At 42.5% G+C, this 25,866-nt stretch overlaps 1 protein-coding gene across 1 annotated transcript in view; it reads left to right on the forward strand.

The window, feature by feature from the left end:
- The first annotated feature begins 8,482 nt into the window (after positions 1-8,482).
- Positions 8,483-25,866, forward strand: part of PLCH1 (phospholipase C eta 1) — a 209,383-nt gene continuing 191,999 nt past the window's right edge. The window contains exon 1 of the mRNA XM_075268765.1: positions 8,483-8,603. The gene's annotated coding sequence lies outside the window, so the exon portion shown is untranslated. The remainder of the gene's footprint in view (positions 8,604-25,866) is intronic.

The raw sequence follows: 25,866 nt of genomic DNA on the forward strand, positions 1-25,866 counted from the left end.
TTGCCCAATCCACTCCTAGCTTTGTCTCAAAAAACGCAACAAAATCTGCAACAAAAAAAGCTGCATTACCACAACATGGGGCTTTAGCCTAAAACGTTGCGGAAACAAAGCTTTTTTGTTGCAGATTTTGTTGTGGTTTTTTGAGCCAAAGCCAAGAATAGCTACAATAGGAATGGGAAATATATAGATAGGACTTATCTTTATGCCTTCTGCTCAATCCACTCCTGACTTTGGCTCAAAAAAAACCACAACAAAATCTGCAACAAAAAAAGCTGTGTTTCTGCAACGTGGGACCTCAGCCTTAAATGGAACGATTCACCAATTTGTTTTACATTTTTAAAAAGAAGATAATAAAATATATCAGCTTTTTCTAATCTGTTTTTATTCTCTAATTGTAGATTTGTGTATTCTATTTTCTGTACATGTTTATGGGGCAGCCAACTTACCTACGTTTTTCTCCTTTGCTTGGTTAAAGGCATTTAGTAATATGCTTTACAGCAGTCTCATGGCCATAGGTAGTAATAGACTGGAGCCAACTCATTGAGGTCTATGGAAGAATTCCTAGCCATGCTCTATGCAGGGAGGGGAAGTAGATGAGTACCACTTCTTTTTAGTAGTGGAACCAATGATGGGTTAGTGATCTTATCTATAGAGATGTGATCTTCTATTTTGTAATCCCTTCAGTGATCAACTTTTGGGGAGTCAAACTTATATTGGGAGCTGTGCTATAATGCCCCAATAACATTTCCAGCAACTGCATTCCTCACAGTATACCATAGTTCTAACTTTCACAGCCAAAGAGGTAAATTTGAATCGGAAGGACCAAGATGGGATCTTCAAGGATTACCACAAAAAAGATTGTGCCACCCAGTGTTAATAAACCAGGATATCTTCTTTATTATAGTCAAATCACACACAACGCGTTTCGGGTTGCAGGACCCCTTTATCAAGTGTACAAGGACATAGGTACAGGCTATGACTATAGTAAAGAAGATATCCTGCTTATTAACCCTGGGTGAAGCGCGATCCTTTTTGTGGCGATTCTTGGAGTTCCCATCTTGGTCCTTCTGGCTGATCTACAGACACCTAGTGGTGGCATGGATCCTGCAGCTGATACCACCCAGAGAGGAACCCTCTGTTAATTTGTTCTACTGCTGTTATAGTAGTTGTGAATTCCTCAGCACTCACTAAGATGAGAGCTCTGCCTAGCTAATTTATTGGCTCTATTGTTTGACAGCATTATACTATGAGCAGCTTGGTGCTGTTGTTTGTTTTATTTCCTTGAGAAAGAGGTAAGTTTGTATTTGCCACCCTAGAGGGCCAAGAGAATTTTAGTAGTGGTCACTGACTGGTACAGTACCATTTTTACAACATGAACAATACATAACATCTAACACCCTGCATTTGATCAGCGGTGTAAAATTTATGGCATGTGTAAATTCATCCTAACTTACAATGACTCCATAACTGTGCCTGCCAAAGTGCCATCTTGCTCTGTTTCCCAATATTAGCAAGACATGTGAGCGGTTCATCAGCTACTTTACAAGTGTATCTATGCCAGACATCTACACGGTAGGAGGACATCTGCCTGGCAGACGTGTTCTCTGACAGATGGCTTCTTCCAGGCAGAAAGGTAGAATATTACTGTCAATCTTAGACTATGGCACAGAACCTGGAAAAATGCTTTAAAACTGGAAAATAACCATGATATATATGAAATATTTCTAGAACTTCTATTACGCTCCAAATTTGGCACAATGCAGGATAAGAAGACTTTCTAGAAGACAATTGTGATTCCAACGTCCAGATTTCTTCCTGCTTCTTTCTATAGTGAGCCAGTATCTCCCTCATTGTTCTATAGTTTCTTTCTGCTCCTCACAAGCTTCTCCTTCACAATTACTTTCAGATAAAGTTTCTGCTCAAATTGCCACATGGCTGCAAGGCTAGAAGTGACCCCGCTGAGTCCATTGATAAAAGCTGTCTGTTTCTATGGCATCCGCTTGAGCTGGTGGATCCACATCAGATGTGGAAACTCAAGATGCTCGCTGGTTACACAGTGTTACAGGTTTAAGTTTCACTGTTTCATTTATCGCTTCAATAACAGCTGAATTTAGAGTTCTTCTGAAAAGTTTGAGCTTCGCGGATAAAATATCCGATACCAAACACATATATACCAGATATTATTTAACAATGGAGGACATACCGTATTACAAGCTGTGACTAAATACACCATGATACATAGTGCTCATAGATAAGACTGGATGTATCTAGTATGGTACTGTTTTCTCAAGTTGCACTATTTTGACTTAAGTATAGAGCAGGTTTCTGAAAATACACAGTGTGAAATCCCAAAAAATCTGAATGTTGTAGACCCTATTTATTAAACTTTGTGGTTAACCATTAACATCCGGCCATGTCTACTTCAGCAACAGCTTGCTGTCATTCAAAGCCCATTGTTGTGTTAATGATGGGAGCCAGCCCTGTTATTGGTAGAGGGCTGTGGTGGGAGGTAAATCTTCAGATTAGTGTCCCTGGCAGACTTTGTACAGACAAATAATGTGGGCTGTCTTATTGCCAGCCAAGAAAGATAGCTGCAAGATCTGGAAGTGGATTTACAAATTTGAAGATTTTTTTTTATTTGGACATGAATCAGTATATATTTAATATTTATACTGTCACCGCTATCTGAAAGAGAAGTTTGATGCTCTCCTAAAAAGAGACAATGGTTTGAATAAAATCACACAGACATTATAGGAAAGCTTTAGTTCTTACATCATTTATTTGCATCAAACAGAAAGGACAGGCTGGACCTGAGACATGATTTATACACCAGATAGATTCATAGCCTGCACCATATCCTTTACGTATCTCACAACCAATGGCATGAATAATTGCAAATAGTTTGTATGAGCAATAGTGAGATTTATGTCTATTATATACTGTAGGTTTAGTACAAGGAATACAAGACAGTTATCGCTGTTAAAGAGGGTAACTTTAAACAATACCAGGTTGGACTTCACCTTAATCTCCATCCATTTTTCCTACACATTCAATCATGTCAGGAAAAGTTTCATAGGGGTTTCATACATATAGCATACAGTCCAAACGCAGAAAGTTGTTATAAATACATTGACATACCTGCTGCTATGTACTATTTATCTGTCCATATGTATCTACTTATGAGTCAGATATATATCTATATCTATTCATATATATCAATAGAAACTTAATGTGGAGGAGGATTTATCAACTCATCTCCAACAGTTTTCTGGCGTAGATAGGTGATATTATGGCATATCTTTGGAGCAACACAACCTTTTCTTCCATGAAAGATGCGTCACATCCCCATTCTGCACCTTGCTCACCAGTTTCTGTGAAAGGAGTGGCTTCGGAACAACTCTGTGACCATTCTTGACTGGCCCAGCCAGAGCCCTGACCTAAATTGGGGCAGCACGGTGGCTCAGTGGTTAGCACTGCATCCTTGCAGCACTGGAGTCCTAGGTTCAAATCCTGCCAACATCTGCAAGGAGTTTGTATGTTCTCCCCGTGTTTGCGTTGGTTTCCTCCCACACAACAAAAAAAAAAAACATACTGATAGGGAATGTAGATTGTGAGCCCTATATGGGACAATGACTGACAATATCTGTAAAGCGGTGCGGAATATGATGGCGCTATATAAGTAAGCATAATAAATAAATCCAAGTGAACATCTCTGGAGAGACCTGAAAATGGATGTCCACCAACATTCACCATCCAACCTGATGGAACTGGAGAGGATCTGCAAGGAAAAATGGCAAAGGATCCCCAAATCCAGATGTGGGAAAACTTGTTGCATCATTTCCAAGAAGATTCATTTGCTGTACTAGATCAAAGGGGCAAATACTCAATACTGAGAAAATGGTCTGAATACTTATGACCATGTGATATTTCAGTTTTTCTTTTTTTTTAATAAATTTGCAAAAATATCTACGTTTCTGGGGGGGGGGGTTCTGTCTAGATGGGGCACTGAGTGTACATTAATGAGAAATAAAGTGAACGTTTTTGATTTTAGCAAATGGCTGCAATGAAACAAAGAAAAATTAAAAATGTAAAGGGGTCTGAATACTTTCTGTACCCACTGTATAAACAGTATGGGCAGCACGGTGGCTCAGTGATTAGCGGAGTACTAGTTTCAAATCTGACCAAAAGACAACATGTGCATGGAGTTGGTTTGTTCTCCCTGTGTTTGCATGGCCTTCTTACGGTTTCCTCCTACTCTCAAAAGACATGCAGATAGGGAGTTTAGATTGTGAACCTATGTGGGACATTCACTGACAATGTCTGTAAAACATTGCTGAATATGTCAGCGCTATAAAAGTAAATGAAAAAAATAAACATCCACATCAACAAGTGCATAAAAATGTAAATATTTTATTAACAAATAAATTAAAAATACACACAATTAACATAATACAAAGGGGGAAAAGGCAATTATGTCCGTAATACACCAAATCAACTCCAAGGAGGTGGTGGCGCTATGACAGGTGGTAGCATAATATAACAAAAAGTATACATGCAAGGGGAATAGAAACATATTTCTAAATGTACCATAAATAAGTGCATCAAAAATAAATGGGCATTAAGCACTATAATGACAACATGAAAAAATTGCAAATACTAAAAAAACCCAGGATAATGTAAAGGCAAGTTTGAGACATACCAGTAGTATGTAGTCAGGAGTCAGTAGTCAGGTTTTAGGAGTCAGGTATCAGTAGACAGGTATCAGGAGTCAGTTGTCTGTAGTCAGGTATCAGAGCTGTAAACTAGCATTAATCTGATGTTTGACTCTGATATCTGAGGATGTCCTAATATGGACACTGTAGGCATATACTTCCAGAGATCTCTTCACGCGTCTTCTTCCGGCGCAGGCAGTCAAACTTGTAGGCCTTGGGCAGAGCCGACTGCGCATGCCCACACGCCACAAGAAAATGGCCGCTTACTTACTGTTTTTCTTCTGGCCCTGGGCATGCGCAGTCAGCTCTGCCCGAGGCCTACAGGTTTGACCGCCTGCGCCGGAAGAATAGGACGTTCCTGAAGAAGATGGATGCGTTGCTGGAGAGTTCTTTCGTAACATTGGGGATGCCCCCAGTGCTGTGAGATAACTCATTTGCATACCGATGAAAACAGGGATTTCTACGGAATGGCGGCGCGGAGAAGACATCTAAAGGTAGGAGAAGAATAGCCTTTCTTAAGGCTATTCCTACGTGTGAACCAGAAAAAATAGTGTTTTAATGATAGGATCCCTTTAACTGCCTGACACATCTATGGTTACATCAGAAAAAAAGACTGTGCAGATTTGCTGCAGTTTCTAGCCCGTGAATCACACTTTATATACCACAGTTACGTGAGACCTCTGATGTCAGTGAAGCATAGATTGAGATCAGTGTATGTGCCCCATGTTTCTCAAAATAAGCAGCTCCAGAGATGTCTGTGGACTATGATAGATACTTCATGAACATTCAGACAAGTCAAATAAGTAAGTTTTTAGAGACGCTAAGGTGAAAGATGTTTCAATGCAAGTTTAGTCCATATTCAGAAAGCCAAATTAGGCGGCATTATCTGGTTTGTATAACAGATTACAATCTCATCCTTACAGTGGATCTCAGGCCTGGTTCACATCTACGTTTGAGTTTCCGTTCGGTGTGTCTGCTTAGGGACTCCCCGAATGGAAACTTATCCACATGAAAAAACTGGTTACCTTAGGAAACCAGCAAACCCTATAGACTATAATGAGATCGTGTGGTTTCCATTTGGTTATCGCATGAAAAATGCGGAGAGAAAAGTGCTGCTTGCAGGACTTTTCTCTCCACCTATTACATGCAGATAGGGGAACGGAATGGTCGAAACACAGATGTGAACCGAGCCTCAGAGATTAATGGAGCATTACTGTGCATGTGCGACTGCCACTATATTCAGAGGACTGTAGACCCAATCTCATGATGGAAGCAGTCAGACCCCCACCGATCAGACACATATCAAATACCTTCATTCTGGGTACAACTACTGCAAATAGCTTACTGTCCCACTATAATGACCATGTCCGGTTGATCACACAGAAGCTGCAGAAGATGTATAGGAAGTACTGTGTTGCACATGGCAGCCATCAATAATACAGCTGTCATTGATTGGTGAACACAGATGGTAGCATTTTTAGTTTGATGAAAAGCGCTGTCGGCACATGGATGGTAGCAAACCTGCAACATCTTCCTGCAATGATCACAGAGTATATAAGATGTTAGACTCAAGGCTCTAATCTTTATTACATATCCAATCTTACTGTAAGTTCTCCTTTATCTTTTAGTTATTCAGTCTGTGAGATTTATGGTCAGCTGCCAACACCTGTTGGGTCATGTGGGAATGTTAGTTGTCTGGCACATGTATAGAGCGTTTGCGGAGCATATCTATTGTAATGTCAGTATGTGTGACGTGCAGGTGTACTTGGCATATAATAGTTATTATCCCACAACTTCTTCATGGACTCTGCCCACTTCTTACCACGTATCTCTGTAAATTACAGCTTATCATTTCAAAGGGATTGTTATAACGTGAAGCACTGGTCATCCTGAATTTTGAACAATTCAAGATTTGTGGAAAGCTGGGAGACAAGCTCCTGGGGCTATAGCTATCTGTGAACGCCTCCCAGCGACATACTGTCCTGTACCGATTACAGTACAAGTCAGTATGTCACTGGGAGTCAGGGATTCCTAGCATCATAGATATATCTGTTATGTGGGGCAACACAGTGGCTCAGTGGTTAGCACTGCAGCTTTGCAGCACTGGAGTCCTGGATTCGAATCCTGCCAGGAACGACATCTGCAAGGAGTTTGTATGTTCTCACCGTGTTTGAGTGGATTTCCTCCCATTCTATAAAGATAGGATAAAAATGTACATTGTGATCCCTATATGGGGCTCACAAGCTACATAAAAAAAACGGTACTATTCCGTTATCGGGCCAGCAGCAGCGCAGTTCAGCAGCAGCTTTCGGGACAGCAGTTCAGCAGCGGGAATTACAATGACATCCGAGGACTGCTGGCCCGATGCTTGTGCCCAGTAACCAGTACATCGATGACCCCCCTCCCCCATCCTTCTCCTCCTGCCAGTGCTGCCCCCCAGCTCTCCTTACATCTTCCCCGTACCCTCTCCCCGCCACACGACTAGGCCTCACCTCAGCGCTAGTACCGAGACCGAAAGGAAAGACACCGGGGCTCAATCCAGGCCCTGACAAGAAACACGCCGACTATAGGAACGGTGAGCTACAGCGAGCCGGAGGGACAAACTTTCTGCAGCGTCCGGCGGCTATCTAGTAGCATTCATTGCTCAAGATTTACGGTGAGGCCTATTACAGGGAGAGGGTACGGGGCAGATGTAAGAAGAGCTGGGGGGCAGCACTGGAAGGAAGAGGAGGATGAGGGCATCGATCGATGTACTGCCTACTACACACAAGCACGGCCTCTATCATCGGGCCAGCATCGGCTTAGTCATGTGGCGGGGAGAGGGTACGGGGTAGATGTAAGGAGAGCTGGGGGGCAGCACTGGAAGGAGGAGGAGATGGAGGGGGGGTCATTGATGTACTGGCTACTGGGCACAAGCATCGGGCCAGCAGTCCTCGGATGTCATTGTAATTCCCGCTGCTGAACTGAACTGCTGTCCCGAAAGCTGGTGCTGAAATGCGCTGCTGCTGGCCCGATAACGGAATAGTACCAAAAAAACTATATATATGTATATCTATGTTATTCTAGGAATCCCTTTCCCACAATACTGTTCAGGCCATAAATCCAGTGAACACATGGACAGTTTCAGGGATGAAAGTCAGTCGTGTGAATCAAGGGTAGGTTCACACTATGGAATTTTGGACTGATTTTGAGGCAGATTCCGCCTCACAATCAGCTCCAAATCCCGTCTTGAGTCTGCTTCCCTTGCCCCATGCTCCATTTTACCACAGAATCTAGGGTTGATCCATCTGTAGTACCTGCGGTGCGAAGCTCACATTGATCAAACCCATTGTATTAGGGGATAGCTATGGTGGTAAATTGAAACATTGCTTCTATTTTCCACCAGGGGATCTCCAAAGGGCCAGAGCTGGAGAGGGACCTGGGGTAGAATTCCTAACACAATCTGCTGTTCGGATGGTCAGGCTAGATGCTGAAAGCTGCATGCAGGTTTTATGTTTTTTTTATGCTGGTTTTTTTTTATACTTTTGAAATGTTTCACCTGCAAAATAAAAGACTGTACCAATAAGTGAATGAAGACTCCATGCATTTTTAGCTTGTTTTATCTGTAGCCAGCCTGCAGAGCTATCCCTTCCAGAATAGGTGAGTGCTGTAGTTGTCTGCAGATGAGCGCAGTCCCGGGCCGGCTGCAGGAGGGGCGTCAGGTGCAGGTTCCTGGGCGGCTCCAGTCCTCAGGGCTCCAGCTCCGGGTTTCCCGCCTGTCCCGCACAGCTCACAGTTTGAACCGGGTTAGGGCTGGTGGCGGCAGAAAGAGCTGAGAGCAGTGACCGGGGATGTGACTCCATCTGTCCCCGCACACTTACCAGAGGCGCTCAGCACAAGTGTGGGAGTAAGGTAAGTGCGACTGATACCTCAGGAGACTGAAACAATGGCCAGCGCTGCCTGCAACCTGTGACCCTCCAGCTGTTTATAGGAAACTACAACTCCCAACATGCCGTGACATAGCCCATGCTAGGAGCTGTAGTAACCCCACAGCTGAAGGACTACAGCTGCAATATTGTATATCTTATTGTATAGCCCTTTGTGTCTTACTGTATTTAGTGCATGTGATAAGTTTGCTGTATGTGTCAGACTTGCTTTGGGTTACATATCCTGTTTACTGTGTAAATATTGCACTCCTGACTTACACACCTCTCCAAATTACACTTCCCCAATTTCAGTAACCCTTTATTTACAGTGATCTCTCCTCTGATACTTGTACCTGTACTTACTAGTTCACATTTGGTGTTCATTGCCATAGTGCTCCAGTCTCCATCCTTCTATTCTAAATGTCCAACACCTTGCTGCTTTTCATCCCAACCTAAAGGAAATAGTTCAAGACACCCTGTCTAGGATGGCCATGTTGAATTTGCCTGCCCAGTCCTATATTCCCTATGGAAATGGTTGCCATGTGTCTGACAGCTGCTATATCCCCCTGTCAATGGCTGAGACTAGGTTCACCTCTGAACCGCAGAATCTGACAAAAATCTGCAGAGAAAAGTCCTGCATGGAGGGCTTCAGCATAAAAATGGCAGAAAGCAGCGGACCCAATAATAGTCTAGTTGTTTTAGCGGACAGTCTGTCTGTGTGACCCTAGCCTGAGTGTGTTGATAGAGAAGTTGGAAAGGTTATTGGTAACATACACTTGGTTCAAACCTACGCCTGGGTTTCCGTTTTTCTGGTCTGTTTGGGGACCGGAAGAATGGAAACCTAATCTGCTTAAAAAGTGAACCCCATAGACTATAAAGGGGTCCATTAGGTTTCTGCCCAGTTTCCAAAGAAAAATGTGGAGAGAAAAGCCCTGTCTTGATTTTTTTTTTAAGCGGATTTGGGGACGGAAATCCTGAACGGAATTCAGGCGCAGGTGTGAACCTAGCCTTAGTTGCCAATGGAAAATGTTCACTATATGATAATACTCCTGTATCATTCTTGGGTTAATATTTATTAAGGACTGTCTGCTCTGTTATGGAATCTCTTTAAACAAATTGTATATTGTAACAAATGTGTCATCCCATCCCATTACATTACAGAAAAGGTGCAGGCTGGACTGATAGTAAAGCTTGTCTCCAGCACAAGTAGGGCCTACTGGCTGAAAGGGTTGGGGAGGTCCGGTACATCTCTCTTTTAAGATAGGGCTTGCAATAGACCACATCCTTGTGCAATTTTTTTTTAGTGTGGCTCTCCCTCACTTCCATTTTTTTGACACATGGATGACAGAAAGCACTATCTCAGGCTTTCAAAAGAACCAAAAAAACAAGTGCCTCCAGGTGTGACAGGTTCTTCTAGCATCACAGCCCTGTCAGAGGCAGACCGAGACAGCAGAAGGCCCTTATGCAAAAACAGCATGGGGCACCCTCACTCCCTTTCAGTTAGTTAGCAAGGAACATGGTTCTTGCTGATCACTGTAGAAAGACCTTTACTGCTGTGCCAGCTTATTTGGCGCTGTCATGGGAAGTAGGAGGATTTGATCACCTTTTTAAAGGGGTTGTCCAGTTTAGAATGTCTATTTCCATATATACAATTAGGAAATTCAGAATCCTGACCTCTTGTACACAGTAGAGAATGGTTGCAAATGTCTGTCACCCTGGAGGGCTTGTCCTGTCCTATATTACACAGACAGTCAATGTTAAAAAAAAAAAAATAATAATGCTTAATTTCTCCAGTGGTGACATTGCAGGGAAGCTGAACATGACATGCATTTTTCAAGGAAGCACATGTTTTCATGCAACCTGTGTGTTACATTTTCCCATAGAATACAGCTGATCGATGGGGGTCCCAGCCTTTTTATAGGAATATAACTATCGAGGCTTGGCTGCAATCTGCGGTACAAGCTGATGATCACAGGTTCTAGTCCCCTAGATGGGCAAATAAAGGATTTTTCAAAATATTAAAAAATAAAAAATATAAAATAAACACATATGGCACTTCCATGTTCAAAGATACCTGAACTGTAAAAATATTTATCTCAAATGATGAACACCATAGTGGCAATTTTTTTTTAAAAAAAAAAAAAAAAAAAAAAAAAAAGCAGAATTGCCATTTTATCGCCATTTTGCCTCCCTAAACAGAGTTGAATAAAGAGTGATCAAAAACGTCAGGCGTTTTCTAGAATAGCTTAAATAAAAACTACTTCACGTGCTGCAAATAAAAATGCCTTATACAGGTCCATACATGTAAATCTAATAAGGCATGGTGTCAGAATATGGCAACTAAAATAACTTTGAAAAATTTAGGATTTTTATAAAAGTTTTAAAACATGACGAGGTATTAAAATGTGGTATTGCTGTGATTGTGCCAATACAAACGATATAAGGAACATGTAATTTTTACCACACAGTTAACGTTGTAAAAGCAAAACCCATAGGAAAATGGCACAAATGCAGTTTTTTCTAGTTCTTCCCTGTTCTGTATATTGTTATAGCTTTCCAGTACATTGTACCGAACATTGTGCCACCAAGTACAGCTTGTCCTGCACAAAATAAGCCCTCTTACAGCTCTGTGAATGGAATTTTTTTTTAAAATATGGCTTTTGGAAGGTGGGAAGGGGTTAAAGCATGTATATAACAGTCCTATTATCTACTATCACAGCCTGTTTTTTTTTTTTTTTTCATCCTCAAAATTGTATCTGATTTCTGTCCATAAAAAAAACACGGTAATGCATAATTTACTGCCATACACACGATATGGCAGCCATACAGGCTGTGACCTTCTCCCTAAAAATTGTAACATGTATGGTTAGGGTATTCTCGGCTGTAAAGTCTTTACAAAGAAGGGAGTCAGATTACTGAGCCCTTGTGTGCAGACAAGTGTGCAATGTACTGCCACATAATGCATTATTAAAGAGCGGCTCACAAGGGTCAGGGCTTCCTATTAAGAGGCCTTTATGTTTTATTTACAGTGATATGGTCTTAAGCAGTAATCACAGGGTCGGGCTTTAATGCTACAGCAAAGTCCTGACCTCATTCCTAGTTCAGGTTTGGGTTGTGCAGATCTTAATAACATATGTGGTCGCTGTCTTTGATGGCTTCACTGCTCCATGCTGTATAATAAAATGCACTAGTTAAAAAGGGATTGGGAGGAGGGCAAGACACGGCAAACATTAGAAGCCGGGGAGATTCACAGTGAGTGTTGTTTGGAGGGAGGAACAAAAGCTTTATGGGAAGTGAGTGAAGCATTGAAGCACGTCACATTGTTACCTGACTGTCACTTGAAAGATTCTCAGACTGGAATCTTAGGCCCGGTTCACATCTGTGTTCGGGCCATTCCATTCCCCTCTCTGCATAAAAAATACGGAGAGAAAAGTCCTGCAAGCAGCATTTTTCTCTCCACATTATTGTCCAGAAACCACATGGACCCCCATTATAGTGTATGGAGTTTCCTTAGGTAACCGCTTTTTTTTATGCGGATTTGGTTTTCGTTCTGGGGTCCCCAAGCCAACTCCCCGAATGGAAACCGATGTGCAGATGTGAACGAGGCCTTACATGTAGATCTTTCAAGACTTGCACATTATCCTGTACTTTGAGCTGCATTAGTTGCAAAAAGTGATCACTGAATGCATTGTAAGTGACCAAACAGAGCTTGAAGGAAAGCACACGCTGAAGGTGTGGTCAATCATTAACTTGTAGAAAGAAAATCCACCCTCTTACCTGCAGGAGGGTATTGTAGCTTGGCAGAACTTTAGTTCCCCCTACGCCAAACAGCAGCACAAGATGGGGTATTCCTGCCCCTGTGTGCTGTTAGGACAGGTGGAACTTTTAATTAGCTAACAGTTTTTCCCCCTATAAGAGGCCAGAGCGACCTCCTCCCCCCTGTGTTTTTTTCTGTCCTGTGCGACTGGACAGGTGGAGGAGGCTGTGGCCTCCTCTATGGTTTAGAATAAGGTGTCTTAGATCCTTTCTTCTCTTTCCCTTCTTTCTGAGTGAAAGATCTAGATTTATACTGCAGTCTTTTGTCTTACCTGCCTTGTGCAGGTTACTGACTTTTTCAGCTGCAGTTCATTTACTGCCCTGCAGTAAGGTAAGCCGTGTCCTCTTTCAGCTTTCCCTCTGTGTTCACTGCAGAGACTAAAAGCACTAATTTCTATTGCTATGGGCACTCTGTCAACTTCACAATATCGAAGTCGATTCACCGCCATTATGGTAAGATCCAACCAAATTTTTGTATTTCTTGCGGTTTTTCAATGTGCATTTAATTCCTAAGCGGGGACTATATGCTGTGAACCTAAAAGAAGGGTTCATATACCTATGTACTATCATTACTTATTAGGTGCATATTTGCTTATTGCTCACATGATGGTGGATGCTCTAAGGCAATTTGTTGTAAGGTTATGCATGTCTGCACTGCTGTCAGTACGGGGTCCTCCAGCTAGGAGCCCTTCATTTATTGTTGTCATCTCCTGGGTGAAGGAGTACATGAGATTTCTGGTAAGGTTCCCTCTCCCAGTTTTCATAAGAGGTCTTACTTAGAAATAGAAGCCCTAGTGGCTCAAGCTGTAGGGTTACAGACTTGTATGCCTGAATCCACAGTATCCTGGGTTCAATCCCAGTTGCACTTTGCATTTGTGATAAAAAAAAAAAAAAAAAAGAAGTTAATAAGGTACTTGTGGTTCTCATGGTCCATTCACATGGAGAAAGTCTCTAAACTTCATGCTGGACTCTGTCTGCTTGAAAATCTCCCTCCTCTAGGGGGGAAAAGATCATATCAGCAGTGCATTATTTATAGGTAATACAGCGGGTTTCCATCCTAACTGCCAAAGGTTACTGGATCTTATGTCAGGGTCTGCAGTTGCAGTCCCTTGGGCCATATAGCGCATGCGGCCTGCAGAAGGTAAGTCTGAGGCCTGGAATCACAACCCGTGGGGCCTGGAGGGGCTTCATTTTAAGGGCTGGATGTCCATGTCCAGATAGTCTGGACCCTGTTGACCACAGAGACAGCCCTCTCCTGTAGAGAGCGCATCTACAGGAGATTCCCATACGGGCAATGAGGAATTGGATGGAGGAGGCGGTGTCATCCAGCTGACAAAAAATTCAGCAGTCTGGGTCAAGCCAATTTAGTTATTCCTCAAAATTTGGCTTTCATCCAGGTGGTGTTCCATCTTAAGGACGGGATGTCCATGGTCCAGCTAGCGCTGGACCCTGTTGACTATAAACGCCCCTCTCTCACTAGTGGAGCGAATCTAGAGAAAAGTTCCATAGGAATAAAGTGGAATTGGATGAAGAGTTCATGGTCCAGTTTACCTGGACCCTGTTGCCCACTGATGCATCCCTCTCTGGTGGAGAGTGTCCACGGTCCAGCTAAGGCTGGAACCTGTTGACTACCTATGTCTCCCTCTCTGATGGAGAGAACATCCAGATAAGCGTTCCATAGGAGGAACATGAAATTGAATGTAGAGTCCACGGTCCAATTTATCTGGACCCTGTTGACCACTGATGCATCCCTCTCTGGTGGAGAGTGGCCATGGTCCATCTAACGCCAGACCCTGTTGACTACCTATGCCTCCCTCTCTGAGGAGAGCACATCTAGATCGGCTGGGTAGGCTATTTGGTCTCATCATATGTCCGCCTGATCACGGCTTATCCAAGATCCATCGGTCCTTCAACTTGTTCAAGCCAGACAAATACGTAAGGACCCTCCCTCTCCAGGGCATCAAGCAACTTTATCTAGACAGCTCTCCCATTCTGCAAATCCTTGGCCCCCCACACCTTCACAAAGGTAGTGGCCCCGGTCGTAGCCGCCCTGCGCCTCCAAGGGATCTTATTGTCCCATAACTAGACGAATGGCTCCTAAAAGCCCGGTCAAAGGAGGTGCTTGCCACACAGTTGGAATCCACTGTGGCTTTCCTAAATGAGCTGGGCTGGCTAATAAACTGGCAGAAGTCGGTAGTGGTTCCATCTACCCCGATTCAATTTCTGGGTTTATCTTGGATTCTCTCAGCATGATGATCTCCCTGCCTCCTCCTTGGAAGGAGAAGATTGGTTAAGCGGCTCATCACCTATCCACAACCCGGAAGGTTACTATCAGGACCGCCATGAAGGTCCTAGGTCTCATGTCCGCAGCCATCAAGGCAGTTCTGTGGGCCCTATGGCACATGCGCCCCTTACAGTGCGAGATCCTGAGAGTCGGGAACCACAGTCCTTCGGGGCTACAGAAGCCTATCCAGTTATCCATCAGAACCCGTCGATCACTGGCTTGGTGGTCCCAGCTCAGAGACGGGAAATCCACGGTCCAGACATCCTGGACCCTGTTGACCACAGATGCCTCCCTCACAAGATGGGGAGTGCTTCTGGGGGAGACCCCGGTACGTGGGACCTGGAACCAGCTTAGAGAAGGCTCATTTGTCCAACTGGCGAGAGCTCACTGCGGTGCACCGTGTGCTTCTAATGTTTGCACCCCACCTGCAAGGGAAAGCTGTGAGAGTGAAACAGACAACTTAACAGCAGTCCGATATATAAGCAAACAAGGGGGGAACCAGATCCCCCTCGCTTCTGCAGGTGACAAATCTAATATTCTCCTGGTAGAGAGGAATCTTTCACAACTATCAGCGGTTCATATTCAAGGTGGGCTGAACATCCTTGCGGATCAGCTAAGCAGAGGCCTGGTGATGACAGGCGAATGGTCCCTAAATCCGGACATCTTTCATCATCTCACTGAGATGTGGGGTCTCCCCGAGGTGGACCTGATGGCCACCCAGTACAACGCCAAAGTGACAAGGTTTTGCTCCCTCTACCGGGAAGACAATCCTTTGGCGGTAGATGCCCTGTCAATACCTTGGAGGTTCAAACTGGCATACGTTTTTCCTCCTATTCTGATGATTCCGAAGGTATTGGCGAAACTCAGGCAGGACCAGACTTCGGCAATAGTGATCATGCCGTTCTGGCCAAAAAAGGGCATGGTTTACCCACCTCATCCTAATGAGTCAAGGGACCTACTGGAGGCTTCCACAAGTCCAAAACCTGGTAATTCTGAACTGACAGCTCTGCCAGGACCTGGACAGGTTCAACCTCATGGCCTGGAGGTTGACCGCATCGTATACGGAGATAGACGATTATCCCAGGCCGTTCTAAGAACGTTGGCCCATTCAAGAGCGGATTCAACTAACAGGAGTTACCAAAGGATCTCGGATAGGCAGCTTAATAACTCTGCTATCGAATCGGTCTTGGAGTTCCTACAGAGTGACCTGGATAAGGGGCTAACTCCAGCTACCCTGAAGGTTCATGTTTCAGCACTTTCCGCTCTTCTAGGGACCTGGTTATAACAAGATCCTCTATTAAAGTAATTCCTTAAAGGGGCCTCTAGGCTCCGCCCTCAGATGCAGCCCCCTGTCCCGCAATGGGACTTGGCTGCGGTTCTTCAGGGGCTTTGTTCTCCCCCCTTTGAACTCTTAACAGAAGTGGACTGGAGATATCTCTCCTACAAGGTAACCTTCTTGTTGGCAATTACCTCTGCCAAAAGGGTTGGAGAATTACAAGCTTTAGCTGCCTGAGCCATTCATTACCTTTTTCCCTGATAGGGTTCAACTTTGGTTCATCCAGGGATTTTGTCCTAGGGTCGCATATATCTGCGCATATATTTGGATTGTACAGCTTCCTTTCGAAGAACCTGCTCATCAATACCTACGGCCGTAACAAAGGTGTTGAAGCCACCCTGTCAAGATGGATCAGGGAGGCCATCGCTTGCTCTCTTCGCGCTCAAGACCTACCAGTACCGGAATTGGACCAACTTCCCGGTCAGAGAGACGCTCGCTCTCCTTAGAGCAGATATGTTCCGCTGCTTCCTGGAGTTTTCATCTGATGTTCGCCAGACACTGCAGATTGGACTGGCGCAGCTCAGAGGCCATAGCCTTCGGACATTCTGTCTTGGCATCTGCTTGCCAAGATCTCCCACCCTAGTTGGGATTTTACTTGCTAGATCCCCATCTTGTGCTGCTGTTTGGCGTAGGGGGAATGGAAGATTATAAAGATAATCTGTTTTCCCTTAGCCCAAACAGCAGCACAAGGCTCCCTCCCATTGTTTATGGTAATGTTTGTATTGTTATATTGCCTTTTATACTTTTTGACTAACACAGGGGGGAGGAGGTCGCTCTGGCCTCTTATAGGGGGATAAACTGTTAGCTAATTAAAAGTTCCACCTGTCCTAACAGCACACAGGGGCAGGAATACCCCATCTTGTGCTGCTGTTTGGGCTAAGGGAAAACAGATTATCTTTATAATCTTCCATTCCTATCAATGAACAAACCTTTAGCTATTTACAGGTAGTTTCCTTTTCTCCAGACCTTGTCTGATTTACTAAGCAGTGGGATTTTCCATAAAATATTAATTTCAGAGCATCTTTTGCTTAGAACCCTTTTTTGTGTGGTGTTCCTTTTATACTTGCATATACTGACAATGCCCATTCAATGCTAAACATGTGTTTCCTCTGTCTTGCCACCATGAAGTTTTGGCTCGGTTAGGTTCATTGATTTGAAGTTGATAGTAATCTGAATCGCATCTTCTAGTGTGCCATATCTGTATACCGTAAATGTACTCATTGCTAAAAAAAAAGTATAATGGGCCCAGATGGAAATGTCAGATTGCTGCAAAGGTTGACAAAACCACAAGATGGCATAAGAATAAGGCCCCATGTAGCTAAGCGCTGCAGAGAAGACAACGGTGGAAACGCATCATGTTTTTTTTTTTCTGCAGCGTTTTTCACAGAAAGTAAAAGCGTTTCTGTAGGTATAATTGACATTTTACGATTTTCAACAACGTGAGCATTTAATTGTAAATTCTACTTGTGATATGAATTGACCTTCTGTAAATGCCACCATTTCCATTTACCATAGATAGGCTTGCCTAGTGCATGGCTTTCAGGAGAGATGTCTCTTGGTAATGATGATGCTCCTTCATATTAAGATGGAAAACGGAGCTCAACTTATACAGATAAGGGCGGTTTCATACCAGCACCCGATCTCTGTTATGTAGGTTTCTGTTTTCTACCAACAGAAGATGGAAAACTGCATTCACTGTCCAGCCGTGAGCGCCAGCCAGCTACTGCTCTCCGCGCCGACACCGTTTTTTTTTTTGTTTTTTTTTTAACTGGACGCAAAGTCCTGCATGTCCGACTTTGTGTCCGGTTAAAAAAAAACAAAAAACGGTTTTGACATGGAGAGCAGAAGACGCTCACGGGCGCTCACAGCCGGACAGTTTTCAAACCCATTCAAATGAATGGGTTTGAAAACTTCCTGACGGTTTCCGTCTCCTGACCAGTTTCTCGGGCAGGAAACGGAAACCTGCATAACGGAGATCGGTGCTGATGTGAACCCAGCATTAGTTAGTGGATTTACTGCAATAGGGTTTCCAAGATGTGGATTTATACCAGCAACCATCAGAGTCGGAATCAGGCAAAAAAAGGACTGACTGGCTTCAAAATAAAATTATGAATTCATTTAAATTATGTAATAATTAATATTGCATAATTAATTAGATGCATAGGTGACTGCATATTTACTTTCATAGGCATTCAGTCACTAACTTTTTACTGGCAGTCAGCCATTTATGAAGAAGTCTGTGGTTTGGCTTACCGTCTCCACAGCCATGGATAAATATAAAAACAGTCAATAAAGATGACAATTATATTCAGGAGGAGTTAGATTTGGTTTTGCTCACAGTCAATATGAAATTCAGAGGCATTAGTCCGACCTGGACACAGGGTCTTGTTAGTGGTCCGTTTCTGGGGTCCCCCCCCTTCCTCCTTTCCTCCTTCCTCTGTTTCTCCCTACTTTCTTCTCCCTCCTACTCTCTGTTTTCTTCCCTTGTTCCCTTTGTTCCCCTTCGTCTCCCCTTCTCTCTTACCGTTGTTTGGTGGCGTTGACTCCTCTCTCGGTCTGTTAGTTCTTGAGAGGTCACGTCTCCGCTTTTTGTTCTATTTGTTTAGCTTTCGGGCCTTTGTTACTGTTTTCGGCCCTCCCTGTGTTGATATGTTTTGATATATTTTGATTGTTGTTGCAATTCGTTCTTTCTTGTAATTTTGTGTTTATAATTTTATTTTTTAAAAGAATTTATAAAAAAAAAAAAAATAAATTCAGATGCATTAAAATATCTAGAAAACCCCCCCAGAAGTCTGTTCATACTGGGTAGTTGTTTCACATCAAGACATCAGGGCTCCATTACCACCTGTTTGTTGATTCTTGGCCACTGTGCTTTCCATAAAGTTCTCTATTTGTATCTCCAATACTCTAAAACTATATGAAGACAGCAGTACCGTATTTTGCGGACTATAAGGCGCATTACCCATGAGCGCCTTATAGTCCTGCCTAGGTCCATATATAAGGCGCACCGGACTACAAGGCGCAGCGCTGTCCGGTGCGCCTTACATGATTGAAAGCGGCGGCCGGCAGACTTTGCCGGCGGCCGCTTAACCCCCCGCGTGCCAGCCGCTTCTATTCATTTCAATGGTACGCTTCCATTGAAATGAATGGAAGCGCTCGGCACACGAGGAGTTAAAGAACTTCCTTCTTGATCACGTCGGAATAATCTCCTTACCTTTTTACCATAGCCAGCGCCGCCTTCTTCCGCAGCTCCGTCTCTGTCTTCTTTCGGCCTCATGGATGACGCATGCGCAGTCGGCTCTAACAGGCTCTCGCAGCCAGAGCCGACTGCGCATGCGTCATCCATGAGGCCCAAAGAAGACGACACGGAAGGCGCGAACACAGCTCAGGGAGAAGGCGGCGCTGGCTATGGGAAAGGTAAGAGACGAATAGTCTTTTAAGGCTATTCCGACGTGGTTAGGGGGAAGAGGTTCTTTTAATGGTAGAATCTAGAGTTGAGCGAGTACTGTTCGGATCGGCTGATCCGAACAGTACTCGCTCATCTCTAGTAGAATCTCTTTAAGCAGCGGCCGCCGGCAAAGTCTGCATGCCGCTTCCATACATTACAATGAGAGCGCGCTATTCAAATAGTTAGAGATGAACGAATACTATTTGAATAGCGCGCTCCCATTGCAATGTATGGAAGCGGCATGCAGACTTTGCCGGCGGCCGCCGCCGCTTAACTCCTCGCGTGCCGCCGCTTCAAGCCTTATATAAGGCGCACCGGACTATAAGGCGCACTTTCGATTTCTGAGGAAATCGAAGTATTTTATGTGCGCCTTATAGTCCGGAAAATACGGTAACTGATGAAACCCAGATTATGCAGGATGGAATTTTTTTTAAAAGAGGACCTTTTACCACCTCCAGCAAGTCCAGTTCTTTACATCATTTAGAAGGCACTGCTCCAATTTCTGGTACCTGAAGTGCAATGTAGGTTCTGTACTGTCAGGAGGGCAGTGTGAAGCAGGAGCAGACAAGGGGTTTGTTTCTGAGCTCTGACACTGGCTGCCTCTGACTGGAGCTCTAAGTCACATCCCCTGCCTGACACTGCCCTTCTGACAGACAGTACAGAGTCTAAATAGCACTTCAGGCACCAAAACTGACTGCACTAATTGGGGACAGAGAGGGCTAGAGGGAAAATTCCAACTGCGCTGGAATCAATGGATCAGCTCCTATTAACATATGCTAAGAATGTGAATTGATAGAGGTGGAGAGAGGTCCTCTTTAAGATGGAAATCCTTTTTTTTTTTTTAATTTAAATTGATAAAAATGTTGCTATTGTTGGCAATTATTTATGTTATGAACATTTTTTAACTTCTAACATTCGTTAAATTTAAAAATGTTTATGTTTATTAGAGATGAGCGAGTAGTATTCGATTGAGTAGGTATTCGATCGAATGCTACGGTATTCAAAATACTCGTACTCGGTCGAATACCACGCGGTAAACGCAATAAAAATTCGATTCCCCTCGCACCTTCCCTGTCACTTTTTTTTACATCAATAACTGTGCAGGGGAGGTGGATCAGGAACTAGGACAACGTAGGCATTAAAAAAAAACGTATACAGTTGAGATGAGCGAGTAGTGAAATATTCGATTCGAGTAGACCTCAATATTCGACTATTCGATCAAATACCTACTCGATTGAATACTACTCTCTCATCTCTAATGTTTATGGGAAAACCCCTTCAAAGGTGTTAAAAGTGTTATTAAAGTATTGCATGGTTATCTGAATTTGGCTGATCATTTACCATTACTCACTGAGCAATTTTTTTTCTAAATTAGTCCTTTGAATGATCAGCTACATCATGGCCACTTTGTATCTAATGTGTATGACTAGCCTTAGATTTGGTCCAAACACAAATAAATCCATGTACAGTTATGTGTTATGTAGGAATTGTTGTTGTGTCTAGTATACCGAGGAATAGGAAAATAACCGATACTAATGTATGAAGCCAACCCAACCAATACTAAACAAGACAAGCTCCAATACTAGACAAGCTCCGTGGTTGTCTCATTGGCTTGGTATTTCTGTCCTGGTACCATCAATTCTGTAGTAGTTCAGTGTCTTATAATAGTAGATTAAATGACCAAATGACAGTCTCCTCCCTGTAAACAGCGCAGTGCGCCCTGCCTGGTCATAGTCTTGTCCTTTGTAATTACCTAATAATCTCTAGTTCTGCAGGATTTGCACCATGTCGGAATGTGTGTTCATACTCTTTCATCGAGCTAATATGTCAGAGAGACTAAAGGATTTAGCAGAGATTTGTGCAAAGTGCAGGCTAAGTCACAATAAAATGTTGACATTCATACGCGGTGGGACAAAGAAGACCTGCTCTGTGTGTCCACAATAACTGAGTGGTGCAGTGACTGTTATTGCTGTGGTTATTATGGTTGGAAACTGTATTCATTTGTGGTATGTTCTGTAGCATTGAATAGTGACTGGTGTCCTTTGGTAAGACTCTGTGACTCTGTTCACACGTGTGTATATATAGATGAGAAGCATACTAGTAGAATTATATTTGTTAGTATATTTATATCATATTTATAATAGTTTTATAAAAGTGCAAAAGTAAAGAGAGATATTAGTCTTTTTCCTTTCTATGATCCATTCTTTGTTTAGCTAAAGATTCCTGTAAAAACTTCAGTCTTTGACCAAGTCATGTAGGTATAAGGAGATTTCTCTGAAATTCTGTTTCCATACGCACTACCGATAAAGAACTGACAGAAGTGCATTGTACCTGGCATTAGACATTGGTCACTTATCTTACTAGAAAAGTGATGGAAAAGATTAGTAGATCAGTTTGTCTGTGAACCTACATGTCTGATCCCTGGTCTGTACACCCAGCTTATGACAGTCGGCTGGAAGTGATTTGGCTTAAATAGCAGCTTCCGACCTCGATTACAAAATATAATGCACCGACCTGGAAATGTTGGATTGCTGCAAAACTCATGCAAGTTTCCTCAACGGTTTTAGAAATCACAGCATGTCTGCTGCGCATATTTTTCCGCAATGTGTGGAATGTGTGGAAGGTATTCACATTAGACAGACTTTGAGAGTGGATGTATAATTTTGTTGAATTGCCCATCATCTAAGCCATTCTGACATGGGCGTATCTATATGGAGAGTACAGAGTTAACAGCCACTACTTGTCCCTCTGCCCCATATAATATATCACGATTCTAAATGACACACAGTAGGTATGTAGCCCATTACAGGTTTCACATTGGGGTCTGGAAGCATCAAGTTACACATTGTGACCTATCTGTTAGAAGGTGTTAGGAGCATTGGTTATGTGAGGTTACACACACATCGTGTGGCTGCGAAGGGCCCAGACAAACTACCAGCAAAAAGGATTGTCACATCTGCTGAAAAGCATGGGCAGCTCCCCGTAGAAATGAATATGAACGTACGGTTATGGATAAAAAGTATGGTCATGTGCCTACAGCAGACAAATGTTGTTAGATATATGCATGAGGAAAGTCAGGTTGAGAAGCTTGGATCGGCATGTAACTAGCCTTAGCGTGTATAGTACAAACTGAGATTTAGTAACATTGTATGGTTGAAGAAACCCCATAAGTAATTGTGTCATTAAATAGGAAAACAATGCCTCTGCTTGCTTTTGGAATAGATCTACTGGTTTGGCTAAACCTCGTATCATTGCAATAGGCTTGTTGAAATAGTCATTCATGATGTTTAAGGGGGCTGTCCCTAGAGGGCAGCAAGCAGAGGCATCGTTTTCCTATTTATATCCTGGAAAACAGATTTGCATATTTCCCATAATCCCCCAGTGGAGCGAAAATGGCTTTATAAGTCTCCATACGCCTGTAAAGGTGCCATTGTTGATTCTCCCTAGCAATGCTCATTCCCAGCAATGTTAAGGGAAAGCTTCAGAGCCTGTTTCTTATAAAAGTCAACAAAATTGCCTAATAAAATGTATTAAAATACTAAAAATTATTTCTTTATATTTTGTGTTTTGCCATGTGAATATTTTTGCTCAATAAAGATTTCAATCGCCTTTTTTCTTTGTATGTTCTAAATAATTAAACCAATAAAAAAGGTTTATGACCAAAAAAAATAGAAAAAATAGAAAAAATGAATAGAAAATAAATAGAAATTGAACAAAGAGACAAGATTTAGCGATTGTTTGACTTGCAGAGATATATGATGTCATTTTCTGTTGTTTTTGGTGGCGTCCATATTTGCAGGAGGTTTTATGGTTCCCTGTGCCAATCTTAGTAAATCTGTCCCTATATATCGAATTCATTGCACAATACCAATCATTAATCATTTTATTTTGTAGTCGGGGTTTGTTCCTTTTTCTCCAACTTCACAGCCTAGGTAACATCACTCGCTATGACCTATAAACAATATGGCTGGATCTAACCTGCAAACATACAATACAAAATCTAAAGCAAAAAATATGGCAGAACTCGGCTAAACAAATGTTATGTCAAAGTACTTGCTGACAACAATCTAGGAGTGTTCCCTATGTCACCTTGCTGCTCAGAGAAGGTTTCTTTGTGGAAATAGGTTTTAGCTCTAAATTAAACAAGGTTTGTTTGCCCGTGAGGGTGGGCCTAAGCTTATCATTAGAATGGCCCACTTCTCTCATGTGTAACCGGCCCACTGTGTAGTTAGTGTATGCCTGTCCTTATTTCTGGGGCACACTGTATATATCCCATAGACTGTGCTCTGATAAAAGAGTAAGCGGGTTCCACATGAGGAGCAGAGAATCCTGAAAAAAAGGAACATCATCATTCTGAAAGCTGCAATTGGTAGGGATTAACTGTCTTACCTATTGTAAATGCTTTTCTGTGGAAGGGGGATAGCATAGTAAAATCCTATTAGCTCAGTTTCTGTAAGAGCAGCGTTGAATACTTCAGGTACATGGTTTGCTCAGAGGTTTTCCATATCTGCTCAGTCATCTACTGGTTTTGCGATGCTCCAGATTGTTTTATAGTTCAGGATTTCTGAGGTTGTCTTATGAGGTCCCTGTTCTTAAACCCCTAACTGTGGAAAGAAGTAGCTGTCAGTAAACTTCCCCTGCTAAATGAATGGCTGCCCTTGGAGTATATTGACAGATTGTATCTCCCAGTCTGACTATAAGGGAGACCCTCTCTATGATGTCCATATGTCCTAATATGTTTTATGAAAACTATTTCTTTTCATAGGCCCATCTACGGTTATTTAGGATCTTCTACTTAATCTAAGAAAAGATTTGGTATCATTTATAGTTTATACTCTTAAATCCCTGCTCTTTCTGTGCTTAGGAGTCCGGTGGGTGGTCCTAAGGAGAGGCTGACATATAGAAATAGTGAATGCTCAGTAGGAAATCCCCAGGCCTCCTAATCCTAGAACCAGCAGGTATTGTAGTACATAGCTATACAAGATATATCGAATCTTTTCCCATAAAACAATATCTGAATTTACTCCATTGGCTTGTTGCCCACAGATATGACTGTATATACAGTGTCGCAGGTTCTCTTTCATCAGTGATGTATTAGAACATGCCACAATCTGTAGCAAGCAATTATTGCACATACTAATGATTATTGTGTTTGCAGGCTTTATCAGCTTTAATAAATGATGCGGCAGGTTGTGTCTTAGACTCTCATACTCCCCGTAGACACTGCAGTCACAGATCTCTTCTCTAGTCACACTGATCTAAAAGCAGCCGAGGATCTGAGAAAAATAAATACAGTAGCAGGAAATCTTCGCTTTAGGTACTTGAAAGTAAATGTTTAGAATGGAGATTACCTTACAGCACTTACTACACTACAGAGGCACTAAAAAGGGAAGAAAACATTTACTATTGTGCAGCCGCTGCCATGTGAATATTTTACTTACAAAATCTAAACAATTTACAGGTGAAACCGAATACGTCTAATCCCCTCCCCCTAACCTTTTACATATAAGGATGAGATTCTATTCTTTATGGCTCTTTCCAGGGAATAACATCTGACCATGTAGAATTTCTAAGGTCCATATGCAAACCCTTGTTTTCACAGATAATTCATAAACTTATGTGATCTATGAAAAATGGAAAGGAATAAGACATGGTCAGCAAAAAAAAAAAAAAAAAAAAAAAGACTTGTAAATAGCCCCAAGGATTCTCATTGTTTTTACTTTCTGTAAAAAAGAGAACAACCACTTGGAAGGAAAAGTCAAGGATACAAATCTCAAGCAAAGCTAACTTTTCAGTTTTTGGAAGTTAAGGTTAAAATTCAATACAGGAAATAAGTTCAAGAGCAAAATAGCCAAAGTGTGCGTGCATTGGGCAGATGTAATCACACTTAATATGGGACCATGGATGGTCTATCAGTACATACCATCTATGTCACAATACTATATGTTAAATCTTTCAGCAATTACAAAGTAGAATCAGAAATCCTATTATATTTCAAAGCTCCGACATTCACTATAGTCATGTTAATATATGTTGACTGTAAGCCCATAGTCTGAATACCCAGACAGTACCATATGTGATGGATTTGGGAACCTTGACTGTGCTTGTTCAAGGATTTACTTTGTGTTATACAGTAGAAGTGATAAGTTGAATTAGGTAAAATGTAACATATGTGGAGAATACTTATGTGATTAGTATAAAGACATCCTCATTTGATCCTTAGCCTTTTGAGCCAATGACCTGTTTAAGTGTCCCAAACTGTGTCTCCTATGGTAGAGATTTATCAAGACTGGTGTCTTACACTTCTTGATCCTCTTGGCACCAGAGTGAAGATGCGCCTAATTTATTAAAGGGGCTCTATCAGC

Source organism: Leptodactylus fuscus, chromosome 3 (genome assembly GCF_031893055.1).
Source record: "Leptodactylus fuscus isolate aLepFus1 chromosome 3, aLepFus1.hap2, whole genome shotgun sequence".
Taxonomy (NCBI): Eukaryota; Metazoa; Chordata; class Amphibia; order Anura; family Leptodactylidae; genus Leptodactylus; species Leptodactylus fuscus.